Source organism: Hydra vulgaris, chromosome 02, assembly GCF_038396675.1.
Source record: "Hydra vulgaris chromosome 02, alternate assembly HydraT2T_AEP".
Classification (NCBI taxonomy): Eukaryota; Metazoa; Cnidaria; class Hydrozoa; order Anthoathecata; family Hydridae; genus Hydra; species Hydra vulgaris.
In genome coordinates, this window is record NC_088921.1 from 15,664,279 (window position 1) to 15,671,248 (window position 6,970).

At 27.0% G+C, this 6,970-nt stretch overlaps 1 long non-coding RNA gene across 1 annotated transcript; it reads left to right on the plus strand.

Moving 5' to 3' along the window:
- The first annotated feature begins 2,949 nt into the window (after positions 1 to 2,949).
- LOC136076402 (uncharacterized) lies at positions 2,950 to 5,622 on the plus strand. Its single transcript, XR_010636239.1, has 3 exons — positions 2,950 to 3,047; positions 5,072 to 5,237; positions 5,346 to 5,622. It is a non-coding gene; the product is annotated as an uncharacterized LOC136076402 (long non-coding RNA).
- Positions 5,623 to 6,970: the final 1,348 nt, after the last annotated feature.

Here is a 6,970-nt window from a genome sequence, read left to right on the forward strand (position 1 = left end):
GAGCAAAAATTCCATTAATGGGGTCGTCTTCTACCCCCTATATGCGTGTGTGGAGGGCCACACACGCATTTGTGCCGGCACCGGAGTGTACATCTACAGACTATCTAGGGATTGGCGCAGTGGAGTGTATATACATTAACTGAGGGCTTTGGTCTAGGCTAGCAATCTACCTCCTCGGGCCTTGGAGAGGTGAATAATAGAAAAAAATTAAATAAAAAATCTTTTAGTTTTTCTCTAAAATCTTAAAAAATAAAATGTTTTACTACAATAACACTAAATATAGTGAAAAAACATATTATTTCACATTCTAATAATCAAACGAATATTGAATGCAACTTTTTTCATTTTATGAAATACTGTAATTTTTTGTGTATGTAATTTGATACTTTTAAAATCTATATTTGTATTTAATTATTCTATGAAATATTTTCCTTCAATTATATTAGAATATATCTCATTAAATCAATAAAGTTAGATTATATCTCATTTGACCCAGTGACCCAGTTGATGTTATTTATTTGGATTTTGAAAAATACATATGATACAGTGTCAAATATAAGACTACTTGGGAAACTCGCAGCAGACTGGAAACTACAGAGTAACTGGAAAGGTGATAAAATGGATCAAATTGTTTCTAAGCGGTAGAAAACGACGAGTAAAAACTGAAAGCAACAAAGATCAAGTTTTATGAGCTTTGTTATTCACTATATATAAATAATCAACCCAGGTTAGCTGTATAGATTTTGTATTACTCCATGTTACTATTCTTTTATTTCGATAAAAAAAACTTGGAGGGTAATATTGCATTGTTGAAATAACTTCACTGCAAAAAGTTATATTTGCTATATATTTAAAAAAAATATATATAAATTTATTCTTGAAAAACGTTTTCAATTATTGTTATAACAAACAAAATGATAAAATAAATATACGTGCTTTAATTTAAACTAAATTAATCCGGTAAAAATTAAAAAAATCCGGTTTAAATTTTTTATTTATTTTTTCATAATTCATCAAAATAAAAATAACCGGATTTTTTTAATTTTTAACGGAATAATTTAGTTTACCAGTGTTAAATAAACAATAAGCGGTATTTTTTAATATTTAAAATTAAAGCACATATATTTATTTTATCATTTTGTTTGTTATATCAATAATTGAAAATGTTTTTCAAGAATAAAGTTATATATATTTTTTAAATATATAGCAAATATAACTTTTTGCAGTGAAGTTATTTCAGCAATGCAATATTACCCCTCAAATTTTTTTCATCGAAATAAAAGAATAGTAACATGGAGTAATACAAAATCTATACAGCTAACCTGGGTACTTTTCCCAATTTCCATGTCTGATTTTGAAACGCTAGGTAGAACATTTTTTTATAGTTTGAAGACTCATAAGTTTTTTTGTAAACGATACCCCCTCATTTTCTTTGCACAATTAAAGTCACTATTAGCAACTCTTTATATAAATAACAAGGCTACTCGCAGGCTCCTTTTCTGCTCTAAGATAACTCTATTTAAAACTGACTTTAAATTCAGAAGTGTGTGATTTCAACTTATGATCTTTAGACAGTGAAATGGTTTTTCCCTGTTTTTTTTTCTTTTTTTAAAGTTCTGCCTATACTTTCATTAAATGAAAAAAATATTTTGGTGCAATGGTCTTATTGCTTTAAAATTCACTTTAAAAATCAAAAAACCGTAGAAGTTATAAAAAAGTATTAAAAAAAAACAAAAGTTTGACCAACCGTAACTCAACAAATAAAAACAATTAGACAAAAAAAATTTACAGGCTTCCTTCTTACCCTATTAGCATTACTATATAAAATTGAGCGCAATTGAAGGTTATCACGTTTGAGCATTGCCTAATTTTTTCAGATAATGGCTCTTAAGAAGAATCAAAAACAGCTCAATCTGGTTTAGATTATGGAATGAAACAGTTTAACAAATGGTTACTAAGCTTCAACGTAGACAAGTGTTAAGTGATGTGTTGTGGTTTAAACAATCCAAAAGTAGAGTACAAAATGGGAGATCTAAAACTAGAATAGATACTAAGCTAGAAAGAGATCTAGGCGCACATTTCTCAAACGATTTCAGTAGAAAACCCATATAGATATGTGCAAATTGAAAGGTAGTCCTGTAATAAATATGATAAGAAAAACTTTCAGCTATATAGACTTTAAAATGTTTAGAATACTATATCTAACGTTGATCAGATCGGTAATATAATTTGTAGCACCATTATCATCACATTATTGGTGAATTTATGATATTGATAAAGCGGAAGAATACAACACAGAGTAACAAGATTTTTACCAGTCTTTAAAAAGATTTCATATGAAGAAAGATCTTTTTCAGCTCTTGAAACAAGAAAAAAGAGAGCTGATTTAATAAAATTATTTAAGATTGTTAATGAATAACAAAAACTCTTGCAGAAAAACACAAGAAAATAGTATGAGTTATTCAAGAGAAATAACAAGATGCAATCCAATACACAATTTCCTAACAAAAAGATCAGTAAATATATGGAACAATCTTAAAAAAGAAGCAGTTGAAGCAAAAATCATTTATAAATTATTAACTGTAATAGATTTAACCATGAACAATTTAAAGCAATTGGATATAAAAAACAATATGTCATAGTATGCTCATTAGTTTACCAGTGAGGTAAACTAGTGAGCATATCTAAAATCCAGCAAATATAGCAAAAAACAAATACTACTTCTAATTTAATTAAAGGGATTTTTTTTTCTACCTTTACTTTTGATTATTTTAATCTAATGTTCAGAGTTTACTTTGAACATTAGGCTTAGAGTCATAAAATCTAAATTGTTTAAGATGATTATTGATTGACTGAATAATCTATTGATTTTAGTATCCCCATTGAGATTATGAGTCTACAGGGATGAAAACACTATTTTTTCATATTTTTATAACTAGTTTTATTATAGAGACGATCAGAAGAATCTTTAGAAGTCAAGCTGACTAACGCTTGCAAGCAAGATGAATCTATTTATTTTAAAAAACAGCTCATCAATAATGAAATTGGTAAGTTATTTTCTACATTACTTTATATTATACTTTATATTACTTTATACTATATACATATATATATATACATATATATATATATATATATATATATATATATATATATATATATATATATATATATATATATATATATATATATATATATATATATATATATATACAGGTGATGCGTAGGTTATCGGACAAAATAAAAATGTCAATAACCTATTTATAAATAAAAAAAACTATTATTATATTTTCTTAAAATAATGTAATTATCTTTCAATAAAAAATAAGTTATTTTTTAAATGAAAAAACACCACAATCTGCTATTGATCTCAATTTTGCTCCGACGCCTTTCATAAGCGACTGTAAAAAATTTAAATCGACTTCTTGTAGTTTTAATTTAATTCGATTATTCAAAACTTGCTCTGTTTAAGATTGCCAATCTCCCTCGTAAACCTTCTGTGCCAAATGTCCCCAAAAGTTTTTAATTCGTCGTGCTTGAGACACATTTGGGGGATTAGATTCTTTATCAATGTAATAGACATATTGGTCCATCCAATTTATAGAATCTTTTGAATAATGAGAACTTGCTAAATCTGGCCGAAATAAATAGTTAAAGTCTCCATGATACTTGTGAATGAATGGAAGAAATCATTTTTTTAAACATTCACCAATATAGATCGATGAATTAATTGCTACAGCCTTGGAAGTGCGAAACAATGGCTCGGACATACCATGGTCAAATATGGCTATCCACATTAATAATTTTTTCAGAAATTTCTCTTTTCCTATGAAACGAACACTTTTTGGGCATGTATTTTTATTGTTTGTGTAGTATCCAGAATTTCCAGGCATGTTGTCCCCTGCAAAACAAAAGTATTTTTCTTCATCGGTGACTAGAAGCGATTTTGTGTTATAGAGTTGGTTAACTAGTTTTCTGCTTCTTTTCTTTGCCTTTAACTGTTGTTCTATAGTGTATTTTGGAATCTTTGCTTGTTTTCTATGTTTAATGTTCATTTTTTTTAACTGACGACCAATTGTCGATTGATTTACACCAAATTTAAAACTTATTTTTCTCTGACTGACCCATTTTTGATTGTTGACATGTATCGCTAATTCAGCTTTTTTTTTCTCTAGTCTAGGATGTTGGACGGCCAGGGTGCTTTCTATCAGAAAAGGATTGAATAGTTTTAAGTCTTTTTAGGTTATCATATATTGTACTTCGAGCAAATCCTTCCTTTTCAAAATGATTTATGATTTTTTTTTTTTTATATTAGGTTTATTTACAAAAAACATTTTGAGTCGCTTTCGAAAAGATTCTCGTTCAGCTGCATTTAACCTCATTTTAAATAATTGTGTTTCAAATAATAAAGTTTATATTTTATAGAATGTTTATGCCTGCGCACAAAACTACAAAAACTAAATATTACGCTAAAATAATTAAATTCAGATTTGTCTGATAACTTCCACATCACCCTTTAATAAGTAGACATCAAATAATACGAATTCTTTTAATACAAATAATAATTTATTTTGAGAAATTTTCACTGGGTTATGGTCACCAGCATCATCAACTCGTAAAATGTTATAAAACTTTTTTGAGCGTTTTTTGAATTACTCAAAATATATTATTATTTGTATTAAGAGAATTCCTACTATTTGACGTCTTTTAAATACCATAAGCTCCTATACACAATGTCTACACTTAAATCACACACACACACATACACACACACACACACACACACACACACACACACACACACATATATATATATATATATATATATATATATATATATATATATATATACATATATACATATATACATACATACATACATACTTATATGTGGTTGTATGTGTGTATGTATATGTGTGTGTGTGTGTGTGTGTGTGTGTGTGTGTGTGTGGGTGTGGTGTGTGTGTGTGTGTGTGTGTGTGTGTGGTGTGTGTGGTGTGTGTGTGGGGGGGGGGGGGGGATTATATATATATATATATATATATATATATATATACTTTATTTAATACAGGTTACGGAATATTTACTTTAAGAGATTTTGAAGCGAATGAAGTTCTCCTAGAATATAAAGGAGAAATTATATCTCGATTGGAGGCAAAAAAACGCCATGAAGAATACTATTTTTTAAAAAAAGGATGCTTTATTTATGATGTCAATTTTGGCTCTGAAAAAATAAGGTATTTATAAACCATGATAATTAATAAAAAAATTGATTAGTTCAATTATTTGTTAAAAAATGCTATTTGTCAGTAATATAGTATACTTATATTTAAAATAAAATTTAGTATCGATGCAACATCTACATCTTCATATGGGCGTTATGTAAATGACTCGCCTGAAAAATATGCAAATTGCAGGCCTAAGTGCTGCAAGATTGGTGAAAGCTACCATGTCTTGTTTTTTGCAAAATGTTTTATTGCTAACCATACAGAGTTACGCTATGACTATGGTGATAAAATAAATCAAAAGTGGAGAGATTCAGTATGGTTTAAATCTTTATTAACTTTAGCATTATTATTTATTTATCATATTTTTTATATTTTTTTTGTTTACTATAAGTGTGTACAGCCAATTTATATAAAAAAATATAAAAACGTGCAAATATTTTTTAAATATTTTGAAGTACTAATTGTTTGAATATTTGAATTGAAACTAATTATTCTTTGATTTGTTGTTGTTATAAGGGACTTAAAGTGCAGTTAAACCAGGACAATTTAATGAAATTTAATATTTTCCCTCAATTATTATAATTATATATCACACCTTTTAAAAAACATAATCTTTAAAGACTATGTACATACATTGATCAACTATCTAAGGATATGCCAAATGCAAATGAGTGTTGCTTATAAATGCATTCGAGTGTTATCTACAATTTTGGATTTTGAGTTCTGTGATGCCAAATAGCTCATTGAGAGCTACATGTGCAAGTTTACTCTTTAAAATACAACTGCCTGCTAATTAATTAATTTACTTCAAACCACTGTTAATCCCTGCTATATATGTAGGGAGAAGTGAATTTTTAGATTCTATTTATCTAGAAATGTTACAGTTATAGTTATTTTTATACTAAATACCAGACCTAGGTCTACTAAATACTATGTTTAAAAAAATGGATTTATTTTAGACTGACTATTTAAAACCATTTACAATGGATGATGTTTGTGATTTACTTCGCGGAAAGGTTTATGAAATTTTATTCATATTATTTTTTATACTTACTCAGATAATGTACTTGACAACTGTAAAAAATTTAAAAAAATAGCTTTAAGCAACAGTAGATTGCTTTATTAGGAGAACAATTAATATTTGTTTAAAAATTTGGTTTTCAATTTAGATTTTGAGAAAAAGTTTTCTAAAGGCATCTGAGGTGTGTGTTTATTATAAATAATAGACAATGAACTTAATTTTTTTTTTGGAATTAAATATGCTTTTATTTTATAGGTTTTTGCTTCTATTCATCCTAAAAATTCAGGGTATCCTGCAGTGAAGGTCTGTTTTATAAATAAAGCTTTTGTAATGGTATAGAGAATACTGAGAGATCTTAACCTAAAAAATTTTTTTAATCTTGATTTAGGTTTCATCATCATCATCACATCATCATCATCATCATCATTATTTTCACATATCATATATAAGTTTTATTAATTTCATATATAAGTATCTATTAAATAATTTCTATGTTTATTTTCAGACTTGTAAAAAGGAGTTAAAATTTACAGAAAGGTTTCCGTTTGAAACACGAAACGAGAAGTAGTTTTTTAGTATTTTATAACCAATATAAATTTTAACAATATTTTATTTGTTTCAAAGTTATAAAATATAAAAGTTTTAATCTTTTTAGACCCTTCGAAGAAAGCTTTTTAAAGGTATTTATAATACAACGTAAATACATTACAACAAAACTATA